Raw genomic sequence first — 13,113 nt, forward strand, 5'->3', positions numbered from 1 at the left:
TTGAATCCAACATGGAAGTGACTTAAACTGCAATTCATCAACTGGCCGCTAGAGACAGGCTAAAAGGGATTCAATCCCATAGACCCCCCACGTTAAATTGCCCAACTTTACAGCAGAAATGATGATGTGAAGCAGAAATGAAGAGATGATAAGTGTGTTCATTAATTATTAGGGGTGCAACAGATCTCAGTTGATCATGATCCGTACAGACCAGGACCCGCGGTTCGGCATGCATGTGAGTCACGGATTAACTAAGTTTAACCATCATAATGTGAAAGTTCATCATTTGGACGTGTTTTGTCTTGCCAATTTACATGTTCAAACAATTTTAAACGCAGAAGAAGAGTCGAAAATCGGGATTCGTGCTCACACACCCGAAGCGCAAGCACGCAGAGAGAGAGAGGGGCTTTCAGACAGCGCTTGAACACTAAATTAATTCTTCTTTCACATTTACTTGCGCTTGAACGGACATATATACACAAAATTTTGTCAAAATACCCATCTCGGCAAGTATTCTCTCGGTTACGTCATAAGTGAACAGTTGAGAAAGAAACCAGATGTGTGTCAGTATATTCGGTCCGCACATTCGGTCTTAAAGTGACAGCAGCCATAATATTCCTGCTGTTGTCTGTGTCATTAGTGTTAATAAAATAAAAACAAAACAAAACATCATCATCATCATCATCTACCATGTTCGAGAGCAAAGAAGATAGTGAGGAGAGCAGTCAGGAGGAAAGTGATGACGACAACTTGTAGGAGTGTTGCGTAAAGTTTGAGTACCAAGCAGCGTCTCCGGTGCTCCTTTGAGAACCAGACCAAAAAAGTTATGCGCACCCCTTTCTATATAGCTAATTTTGCCCTTCATGACAACTGTGAGAGGGGTGAATTTTTTTTATAACTCATCTGTTTAAATTATATTAAGCCTTAAAGTTCTGCATTATTAAGGGCGTCACTTGAGTGACAGGTGGATTGCCGGTGCTGTCAGTACTAGCTGTTTGTCTGCTGTCTGTTAGCTCCACCTATGTCCTGCCTCTTTGCACATTTTCGGTTATCCGGGGATGGTGCGTGGTGACGCGCTGCCAAAATGGCAACGGCCGGCCGACTCCGCCCACTTTAGGCTTCAAAAATGCTCTTCAGAAACCTACGAGTGACGTCAGGGGCACAACGTCCATTGTTTTATATAGTCTATAATTGGTTCATGTCAGGTGGTACAACTACAGTATATACATAAAACTATTTGGTTGTACCACCTGATAACAGTCAAAAAATGAATTTAAACCCTGAAATGTTAACAACTGTTTTAACATCAGTTTTGAGAAGATTTTTGAACACCTTTTTTGAAGTTTTATTTGTCAATGACCCAAACACAAATGTGCAGTTTTTGTAGAGAAACTTTATGCATTGATTTAATCACTTCATGCATGAAGTCTAAAGGAATAGATTAAATGTGGGGTGACCAGAATTGAATTATGAAAAAACATTATGAATTTGTCCTATTCTAGGGACAATATGCATGAAAGAGTAAATTATATAGGCCAAATATTATACAAGTGCATAAAAGTTATAAATGTAAATTTACTTACCACCCCTTTTCAATAATAAAAAGTCTTGCCATCATGATTGACTTTATTAAAAACACCTCAAGAGCAGGTGCTTCCTAGAAAACTTGAACTTTTGTTGGAAGCACCAAGGGGAGCAAGAAAAACTTCTTTCACTGCTGTTTCACTGAGCTCCAGTTAAAAACAACCCCAGGCACTGCTGGTTTGACAGTTCTCTGTATTATATGGCTGCAATGGAAAACCCCCTCGACCAACAAGAGCGAATCATTAAGGAAGTACTTCATTAAATGTCTGTATTTGAGTCATGCTTACTAAAACATGTTCACAATCTGTTACATTTAAACATGTTGTTCAGCAGCCAGCAGTTTCATGGAACTAAATTACACTGAACTTAGCTGAACCCAACTGTATTGAATTGAAATGAACAGAAGATTTAAATTAAATTTAAGGGAACTGAACTTAGCTGTAGTAAACTGAACTGATCTTAACCAAACTGAGTGGAAATTAATTGAATTGAATTTCAAATGCAATCAAATTGAACTGAACATAGCTGAAATGAATTGAATATAAAAACAGAGAAAATAAGCTACATTTAGTTTTATTAAACTGAACCGAACTGACACTAGACTGAACTGACTCTAAATGAACTGAAGTGAACTGAATTAAATTTAGCTAAACAAAAATAAACTCCACATATAGACTGACTGGAAATGAAAACATGGAACATCTGCTACAGTTAGAAATGTTCTGTTGAACTTAACTAAATCTTAACTAAACTAAACTGAACCTAATTGAACTGAATTGAGCTGAATTCAATTCAAGTTTATTTGTATAACACTTTTCACAATACATTGTTTCAGCAGCTTCGTAGAAAATGCATGTTTCATTGTTACAATCAGGAAGTATTTTGTTATCGGGCAGAGAGCTGAACTAAATAGAACTGACTAAACTAAGCTGAGTTAAATCTAAGGGAAATAAACTTAGCTGAACTGAACCATGCTTAACCAAAGTAATTTTTTTAAGCTGAGTTAAAATGAACTGAACCAAACTGAATTTAACTTAACATAGCTGAACTAAATTAAATAAATAAATATTAAAAACAGGGAAGAAATGACATTTAGCCATCAGTTTACTAAACTGAACTGAACTTAACTGAACTGAAAACATAACGGAACATCTGCTGCAGTTAGAAAATGACATTTGCCAACAATTGAACTTAAACAGAATTTAACTGAACATACTATAGCTGAACTGAACTACAGTAAATATATATATTTACTGTACTGAACTGAACTTGCTTACTGAACTGAACTGAACTCAGCCAAACTGAACCAAACTGAACTTACCATAGCTGAACTGACTGGAAATGGAAACATGGAACATCTGCTACATTTAGAAATGACATTTGCCAGATGTTTGCCAATTTCGTTGAAACTTTGAAACTTGACTAAATTGATCTTAACTGAACTAAACTGAATTTAACTGAACAGAACCAAGGTTGTTCTGCTGGTTTTGTGGTTGTCTGGGTTCTATGAGTTTGCACTTCTTAATCTTTGCAAAGAATGAAAGACATAGCTGGGCTGCATTTTACATTACACTTCCCCATCATACACGCTGAAAATAAATAGGGCTTTCTGAACAGCTCTGATGAAAATCTAAGATAATCCATGAGAGGTTTTCGTCCCTGGCTTACATTGTGCAATGGTACTTCAACTTGAAGAGCATAGCAATGTTTAAACTTCTTCGAGTCAGTTTGTTGAACGGGCCTTATCTGCGCATATCTTGCCAGAATATGTAGGCCCAAATCTCCATGAGATTTTATATGATTTCCTGTCACTTTTCCTGACTATATTCTAAATTTCCACCAAAGACTTTCATAACATACACTTCAAGACAGACAAATGCTCCATTATGCAGCATGTGATGATTAATGCACGTTAATGTGACACATGAAACAGATCGGTTAATGCTGTGAGCTGTTCAAACATGATGCCAACTGTTTGTCTAAACCTGCACTGAGGGTCTTTAAACGGCCCTATCAATGAACGCAAACATCCATAAGTTCAGCTTGGATCAATGTTTGGTTTGGATCACCTCAGCCAGGAAACGACTCAATGGGCTTATTTAGGGCTACTTAGAGCGGGCTCGACACTATTACATTGTTTTAAGACAAAACACGTGTGTTTCCTTTTGAAAATGAACATTGTGCTGAATGTTCTGTCATCTTTATCAAGGCTAATTGATAAAAGTTCTCCAATTCTGTTTCCATTTGTGGGTTGGCACGCTGCCTGATGGTTTTCAGTTAAAATAAACAAGTAGTGATAGTGCAAATGCCAAACGCGGAGAAGATCTAAGTATAAGGAACAACATCTCTGACCTTTTAAAGACAAAACTCAGAGTGGTTACTGATAAATATAGCTTAGTTTCTTGTTGCCACACAATTTTCCACCTTAATTTGTAAAATCATAAATTTGCACTAGGACTACATGAATAAAACCCATACCACCAATACTAGAACAAAGACATAAATAAAAATATAAATATAACAACAATAATGAATAAATTATATATATAAAACGCTTAGTCTAACATAGTTTAATCTCATACTCTGCTAATTAAAATAGTTTTGAAATGGGTTTCAATTTCATTGCATCAGGTAGGAAGCAAAATTATTTTTTATTTTCAATGTTCATTCATGACTTTAACAAATTTGTTAAAATTATTTTGTTGTTGTTGTTGTTGTTGTTGTTGTTGTTGAAAATCCGTAATTTCATTTGGTAAATGCTTTCATCAATTTAATTTAGTTTAATTAAGTTTATTGAACTTTTTTTTGAATGCAAGAACTGAAAAGAAGTCTTTTCACCTCAGTGTCTTTCTTTCACTGATTTACGCATCATTTCCTATAGTTCTCTCTGGATGAAATAGGAGGCTTCTGGTTTCACAGCGTGTTGTAAGGGTCACTCATTTCTCATACAGTTAAGCCCCTGGTTGCTCCAAATCACTTCACAAGCAATCAAATCTGCATTGTACTGTCCCAGTTTGGCTGGAGGTGTGCCAAGGACAATGCTCCAATGCCTTTAACATGGCGAAACCTGCGGGACATCTGAAAATAGAGACCCTTAGTGTCCCATGGCTGTCTGAAGGTTGCAGACTGGCTTGTCGGGCCTGATGATTTATGCTGGCAGTGCTCGTGAAGTATTTGCTGCCGCTGGGAGGTTTCCGTACAAATGAAGTGTGAAGCTCAGGGGAACACGGAGATGGCGGGACACAATCCTTAAACACCTCCAGCGCACTGGCAGTAAATGAGACACTTTATAAGAGGAGGGTGGAACTAATGCATAGAGATGTTATCTAAAGCTGATCGCACCTGTAAGATCATGATTCATCCTCTGTTCTTTGCTGAAAAGATGTGACTGTGAAGTTTCCAATTAGGTTGTGTTCCTGGATCAGCGTCTTTTGTCCATGATCAACAATGCTGTCAAACAAGCACAGTGTTAAGCATAACCCTGACTCAAACTGAATTTGTCAGAGGAAAATGCAAAATGCATTCATATACAATTGAGTTGAATGATAACATCTTATACCTAATATATATAAGGGTTTTAAGGGTAGGGGTAATGACGTTCATATTAATAAAGCTTCAAACCACGTGAATATGATGCTGGTAGCATTATTTACCCGCTGCTGAATTGTGCTACCTACTAACACTGAACGCATTCTCTTTCACGCTTGAACGGAACAAAAATTATGCCAAAATGCCAGTTTTGTTGAGTATCCCCATAGGCAACAGTCTTAAATGAGTTAAATAAACACAAATGAACACAAAGAGTTGTGAGAAAATAGGATGCAGATCCGGAAGGAACTAATTCACTGCTCTTAACTGAATAACTTTTGTAGCTTTAATAAAAATGTATAAAAATTAATCAATATTTTAATCTAAATTATGCAGTGAAGACTGTGAAGTGTTTGATAACTGCTTTGATTCTGGATATTTCCTACCTGTTAGATCAAATATTTAAAATATACTGTCTTTATGTTGTTTCTACATTAATTTGAAGATTAAATGTGAAATTATTACAATATAAAAATATATTAAAAACTTTGTTAGTTGTGATTAATCACCATTAATTACAGAAAAATGTGTGATTAGTTATTTTTTTAATCAATTGACAGCACTAGTGTGTGTGCATGTTTTTGTGATTTATGAGGACACAAATTTGTATAATGGCATGGGTATTACACTGGTATTACGGCGTAAACATGAAATATGAGGACATTTCATGAGTCCTCATATTTAAAAATAGCTTTAAAAACATACTAAACAATGTTTTATTAAAAATGTAAAAATACAGAATGTTTTCTGTGATGGGTAGGTTTAAGAGTATAGGGGTAGTGTAGGGGGATAGAATGTACAGTTTGTACAGTATAAAAACTATATAATATATATATAAAGAAAAACGCCTATGGAATGTCCTCACTAATATAGCAAAACAAACCTGTGTGTGTGTGTGTGTGTGTGTGTGCGTGTGTGTGCGTAAACCATTGTGAATGAATGTAAGACCCTAAATGCAGCATCACCTCATTCCCAGTCCTGCTTCAAGGTCATGTTTGTGTCGAGCCAGGGGGCAAATTTTAAGAAACACTGCCCTCCTGTGGATAATCTTCCTTCCAACTTCCAGTTAAAACCATGTTTAAAAATCAGATGACACTGGGGCCGCAACAAAAACACAACATAAACATTAAAAATGTTGCAGCATCACAGTTTCACAAATATTTCAAAATGTGCATGTGCACAACAGTATGCATTCATGAAAAAGGGATAAATAAAAAAAAAAGTTGATATGCAGTTGCAAGGGTGTTGGCCACCCTGTAGTAAATATGGTATTTTGATGAAAACCGTACGCCTTGGTAAACTTCGGATTCCCTTTAGCTAAGGACAGGCAAGCATGGATAGAGGAGGTGAAGAGGAGATATGAGTGCAAGGAGCCAAAGCTCAGTCATTCACTCTCCATAAATACTGCTATGAGTCAGAGACGGTGGACGGCAGTCCTTAAAAAACAATGAAAAAGCCATTTTCTGATGCGCAAGCATAAATCTTAATCTGTGTCTGGTTATGGATGTCTCTAATCACAGTCTCTATAGTGGTTTCTAAATCAGTCGTTTGGAGAATGAAGTAAACTTTTGATCAAGTTTATGGATTGTGGTGAGTTGTGAAATTAGACAAATTAGATTTAATATAAATAATTATTGCTCTCAAGTCAGAAAACAAATGTCTAATATCTCAATATGAACTCTAGTCGGTTTATGAAGCAGCAGCTAGGACAAAACTATCATAACTCTGCAAACTTTACATATAAAGTGTACATGTAAATATATATATATATACAGTCAAACCAAAATTTATTCAGACACCTTGAACATTTAATTCATTAATACAGTTTATTCACTATAGTGTAAAAAAATGGTAATAAAATATGACAAGATCTCAGAGTTAAACTGTGTCAGGAAAAAATTATCTTAATTATGTCAGATAACACTTAAGCAAAACATGGTCAGGTCAAAGTTTCTGAATAATTTTTGGTTCCAAATTTTTTTATCAATTTTACTGGGAGTCCACTGTATGAAGAATTTTTGGGTATGTCACAGTTTACTTTATTTTGCTATCCTCACTTACATAAATGAACTATAGTGTCCTGCAACCACTAGTAAAAATAGAACAAAAATATAAAAAACGTCTGAATAATTTTTGGTTTGACTGTATATATAAACATGGTCCTTATCACATTATCATTATCGTAGTCATACTAGTTAGATTAATGAAATTTTACTGGTATTGGTATAAGAAAATGCAGCAATGCTTTCATCATTATTCTCAAGCCCTGCATGACATGCACTCTAGTTTCAGAAAAAGGACGTGTGAAACAGAAGTGAGGCTCCATTCTGACACCTTCTCTGGAAGCTGCCGAGTGCAAAAATCCTAAACAAACACACGTGTGTGAGTGACATTGTTCCACCTCATCACTCTCACCCTCTCAATCTTCCCAGCATGCAGCGGGGCCTGACACCACTGGAACCCTGTGCTCAGAGCAGGATGGCTCATATTAAGACCGCAGAAGGGTCATTCCACGCTCTGCAGAGCGATACAGTGACTTACTGCGAGTAGGTAGCAGCTGTTTACACCGACTGCAAAAGAAGATGTAGATCGAGGTGTTAAGTTGATATCACAAGCATTTTGATGGAATGTTTGGTTTCACATATCAAGTTAGCATAGCAGTTCACGTAAAAATAAAATAATGTCATCATGTACTTACTCACACGTTAATCCAAAGCCACTTGATTTTCTCTTTTTTGCTGCTCTTCCATAAACAACAGAAGTATATAGTGAAATGGGGATGTCAAGCTCCAAAAAGGACATAAAATGCACCATAAAAGTATTTTTTGACCTTTATTTGAAGTCTTCTTTTTCCTTATCAGGGGATTTGACTTCAGTCTATTTTTCACAAAGCTATCTAATGACTTGAAATATAGCAGACAAATTTTATAAACTACTGTTATTAAACTTTTTGTCTTGTTGCTCACTATATGCTTTTATTAAAAAAATATTTTTTCTATTTTGTTTTTAATTTTAAAGTTTTAGACATTTTTTTATTAGTTTTTGTTTTGTTTTGTTTGTTTTTTTTACATATTTTTATTCATTTTTATTTAAGTTTTAGTTTTACCAAATGAAAATGGAAAATGTTGCCTGGGCAACTAGCTGAAATAAACATTTTTAATATATATATATATATTATTTTATTTCAGTTAACATTTATTTTATTTCATGTAACATTTTAAATGGGTTACTTTAAATAGTGTTAGTTAACTCTGATACAGAAAACAGAGGCTTGAACATTTTTCAAAATATTTCCTTTTGCATTCCTAGAAATCAGAAACATATACTAGTTTGGCTCAACATGAAACTAAGTAAATGTTGACAGAATTTTAATTTTGGTATGAACCATGCCTTTAAGCTCTCTACTGAAAAAAATAAATTATATTGGGATGCAGATCAACATTGAGATGAACAGATGGAGAACACATGAAAGCGTAACATATATACTGGATATATATAAAGCGAGATGGAAACTTTAAGTAGATAGAAGCGTGGGTATGCAGCAATTTCGTATCCCAAAATCCCAAAGGCAAGCTGGCGATGGACAAAAAAAATATTTCTACCAAAGCAAACAATACCAAATGCCGTTTCATACACTCTCACCATGAAGACTTTTAATTTTCCACCATAAAATGTGAAACCTTTTGGATCTCTTCATGAGGTGCAGACAGACAGCATTGAAGTCTAAATCAAGATCTGACTGATGCATACCCACAATTACCCTGCTGTTTGAAATAGGGGCAAACTTCAACATTTGGTATCATTTAGAGCCCAGGCGATGTCACTGATGCACAACCGATCCACAGTCACAAATCCAACAAGATCTCAAAGGATATTACTGCGCAGCGATGCTTGAATCCAACTCTGTGCGTTAACCTATAATTATAAGACTCAAGCAAACGCTTGTTTTGATAAAACGGTCTGAGTGAACTACAGGTTGCCTTGACTTTACTGCCCTGAAATCCTCTGATGTTGGTGATCCGAGCTGAGTCATGGAGGAATCGCATGCCTCTTGCGTGGTGCGTTGGCAGTGTCCATGGAGTGGGCTCTGCTTTAGATTACCTTTGGGTTTTGAGGTATGAAAATGCAATAGCCACTTCAGCGTAAGTTAAATCAGGTGGGAAGTGAGTAATGAGGCCAGCGTCTACTGCTGCTTTGACACCCTTCAAGAAAGGTAGAAGCATTCAGGAAAAGAATCACTTTATTTTTTTTTTCCACGTAATTGCTGGTTTTAGGAAATATAATGTGATTCTTCCAGGACTGTAATGATATCATTCTTGCTTCCAACCAAACACAGTTTCCACAGTTTCTGTCAAAATAAAACATACTCCAGTTATTGTAAACACTGTAAAATCATTTTAAAAATTAGATTTTTTTATATTTCCTGAAGAACATGTGAGGGATAAACTCGCCTATGTGATGCTCGAGCATCTGCCAGGGCTTTGTAATGCGGCTGCAGAGGTGTTTGTTCTGAGTGGTTGTCAGCACGTTGCTGTGCGGTTGCTTACTGGTCCAAGGCAAAAGAGCCCACCCAACTCTCAATGGTGGTATTTACATGTACACTTCATGCATTTTACAGATCAGACACCTATCTAGACCTAGACCAAGTGTAAATGCATTTGCAATAAAATGCAATACAAGAAGCAACTCTGCTAAATTTAAATGTGTATGGTTTTTCAGGCCACATATGTAAACTTTACAATCCCTATTGCTGTTTATATCAGATAAGGCAAAATATTGTAAACTGTTATAACTTGGCTAGTTTATTTAATGTGATGCTATGCAAACAATGTTGATTTGTGTTTTATAAAGGGGGTACTGTTGCTTTCTCTTTTATCTTGCAAACTCTTTTTGGGTCAAGGGTTCAGTTGTTGTGGCTTTGAGCTACTACGACACCTTCCACTGAATATAGCATAGCCTGATCTTCATTCCTATATTTATGGATATGACATAAACACACACAACTGAATGACAGAAGTATGCCGTTTCCCAGGAAATTAATCCCAACAGCTCTAAATTATAAATAATTAATATACACCGATCAGGCATAACATTATGACCACTGACAGGAGATGTGAATAACACTGATTCCCTTTCGAAAGGGAACTCGCACTGCATCTAGCGCTATGGGGAATGCCTCAGCGGAAACTGGTGTCTGAAACGCTATCAAATCACGGCAATCGTATTGGCCGGCGACAGCCTGTGACGTCACTACTAGTGTGACCCGAACGCACATAAGGGGCGCCTAGAGAACAAGTCGACCTCTTTTCGTCTTCAGGGACTGTTTTGTCTAAACGTTGTTCAAACGCTGTTCTAGGTAAGAATGGCTTTTTTAAGCAGACGTTCCAAACGGTGTGTACATCCGTGTCTTAGATATTTGATGCTTGATGACACTCATGACTTGTGCGTCCTTTGTTAGAAAATGCATGTTCAGTAATTGAGAGTTCTTTACGTTTTTGTGAGAGCTTTTCCCACTGAGGAAGCTCCACTCTCGGTTGTCTCTCTTCCTGTGCTCGATCCACACAGAAGAAGCTCGACTGAAGTGTTTGTATGTGTTTATTTCATATGCTTCAGCGGCTGACGAGAGTGTTGTTCTGTTTGAGGATACTTTGTCTTTTGCATCCTCAATATCGGCAGTCTGTGCTCTTTTACGTTCGAGTGATGTGTGGATTGATTCAAGTTTTTGACACCTAATCACACACATTACTTGTGCGTTGTTTGTTTGGGTGAGGAGTGCGCGCATTAAATTTTTGAGGAAACTGTTTGCTCGCGCTGTGTGTGTTTCCCATGGCAACCCCAGTTGCGTGTTGTTTATCTGCACCTGCGTATATGTGCCTTCCTTTCCCTTTTGATCTCCGTTTGAGATCGTCAGTGCGTGGAAGAATCTGTTTTTGTCCTGCATCTGTTTACATTAGCATGTATTTTATGCAGATTTTGAAAGCTCTGGTCCTGCTCGTATATGGCAGGACATACGCGGCACCCTAAGGCTGGGTCGATGTTGAGTTTGTTCCATCATTTGGAACACTTCTGTTTTTCCGCATCGGGCTTGGTAGTGAGTGCATCCTTTCAGTCTGCATGAGTATGGCATTTTTTTACATTAAGTCCTCCGCTCTTTGTAGTCATAGGTTGAGTTTTGTAGGTCGCCTCACTTTTGTGAGAACGGTTATAATTTTGGCGACCTCAGCTTATAGAAAGGATTAAGAGGGGCATTTATTCATCTCAGGTGCTTTTACATCAGGCCTGAGGCTGGACCGATGGTGTGTTTTTTCCATCATTTGGATCACTTCGGTGTTCGGCACAGAGCTTGTTAGTTAGCACATCCTTTCTGACTGCAGAGTATGGCAGGCCACTTTTACATTTAGGCCTCTGCTCTTTAAGGTCTCAGGTTGAGCTTTAGGTTACCTCTCCTTTCGTGAGAGCCATTAAAAATTCAGTGACCTCAGCTCCGTCTAGAAAGGAATAAAGGGGTTGATTATTCGTTATTATGTGTTAGATTACGATATGTATATATATATATATATACTTATGTATTGGGGCGTTCAACTGCAGCCCTGGAACTCCCATGAATAGGGAAGGTTATCGTGATTCCCTTACTATGTGCCACCTCTCTTGTAAGGTTTTTATATAGTGGGTAACATTTAGAACGAAATATCACCTATAGTGAATGGCATGGCCTCCTCTCGTTCGGAGAGTCGGTTTTCTAGGCTGCCGCTCATCTGAGCTCCAGATAGTCGATATGTCAGGTGCTCAGGCCTTCGGGGCGGCCCTGATAATCCTTCTGGTTGAGTGAGTTGGCTTCCTCTCGTTGAAGAGAGTCGTTTTGCTGAAGCCATCGCTCTGCTGAGCTCCAGGTAATATCACGATTTGATGTGTATGGCCTTTGTTAGGCCCCCTTAATACCTTCCCTAGGTCGAGTGAAGTGGTTTCCTCTCGCTGAGAGAGTAAAAGGCGATATGCTGAAGCCTCCGCTCCCCCGAGCTCTAGATAGATCATGACTGTGGGTGTCGGCCCTCTCTGGGCCGCCTTGACATTACCCTGTGGTGAGTGAGCTGGCTTCCTCTTGTTTGAGGATCTCTATTCGAAGCTACCACTCCATTGAGCTCCAGGTGGTGAGTTCACTTGTGTGTTGTGAGCTGGCCTCCTTTCTTTAGAGTTGTTAGGCTGAAGTCTCCACTCCATTGAGCTCCAGGAAGGTCATGAGTGCATGTGTGTCTGCCCCTTTTTTTGGGCCGCCCCTATATCTGTCTTAGGTTAGTACTTTAGGAGTGTCTTTTAGACAGAGGCGGTTATGCTGTAGCTTTTCCGCCTCCTTGCATGCCGTGGCTTGGAGTAGGCTACACCTAGGTGAACCTCTCCAGCTTAGGACTGGCAGCTAGTGATCCTAGTATGCTTCCTCTCATTGTGAGAGTCGTCCCCGGCCAGGGCCCGCCTTCTGAATTAGGCTATTAATGCGAGTAGCAGGCTTTACGGCCTCCTTAATTTGCCTAGGTCAAGCTAGGGCTCCTCTTGATCGTAGAGTAAAAGCGCTTCCCTAGTGGTGTTAGGCACAGACAGATAGCCAGGTGTTGTAGGCTTTCGTAGAAAGCCTCCCCAGTGGTTATCTTTGAGCGTTGTTAGACTTCCTCTCATTTAGAGAGTGGAAAGCACTATGCTGAAGTCTCCGCTCTCTAGAGCTTTGGTAGTAGCTTTATCTGGTCAAGCTTAGAGCAATCTCTCAGCCATAAGCTCCTTGATTATTATCAAGTTGCGGGGTCGAGTGTTGCAGGCCCCTCCTGTGGAATTTCTTCCTGTTGAGGCCTCCATTCCTCCAGAGCTGAGCTCAGACGGTCGTTCTCATCTTGGAGCAAGAGATTTTGCTCAGGCTTTCACCCTTGAGCCCTTTTTCAGGTCTAGCTCACTTCG

The sequence above is a fragment of the Ctenopharyngodon idella genome, chromosome 17, assembly GCF_019924925.1.
Source record: "Ctenopharyngodon idella isolate HZGC_01 chromosome 17, HZGC01, whole genome shotgun sequence".
NCBI classification, from domain to species: Eukaryota; Metazoa; Chordata; class Actinopteri; order Cypriniformes; family Xenocyprididae; genus Ctenopharyngodon; species Ctenopharyngodon idella.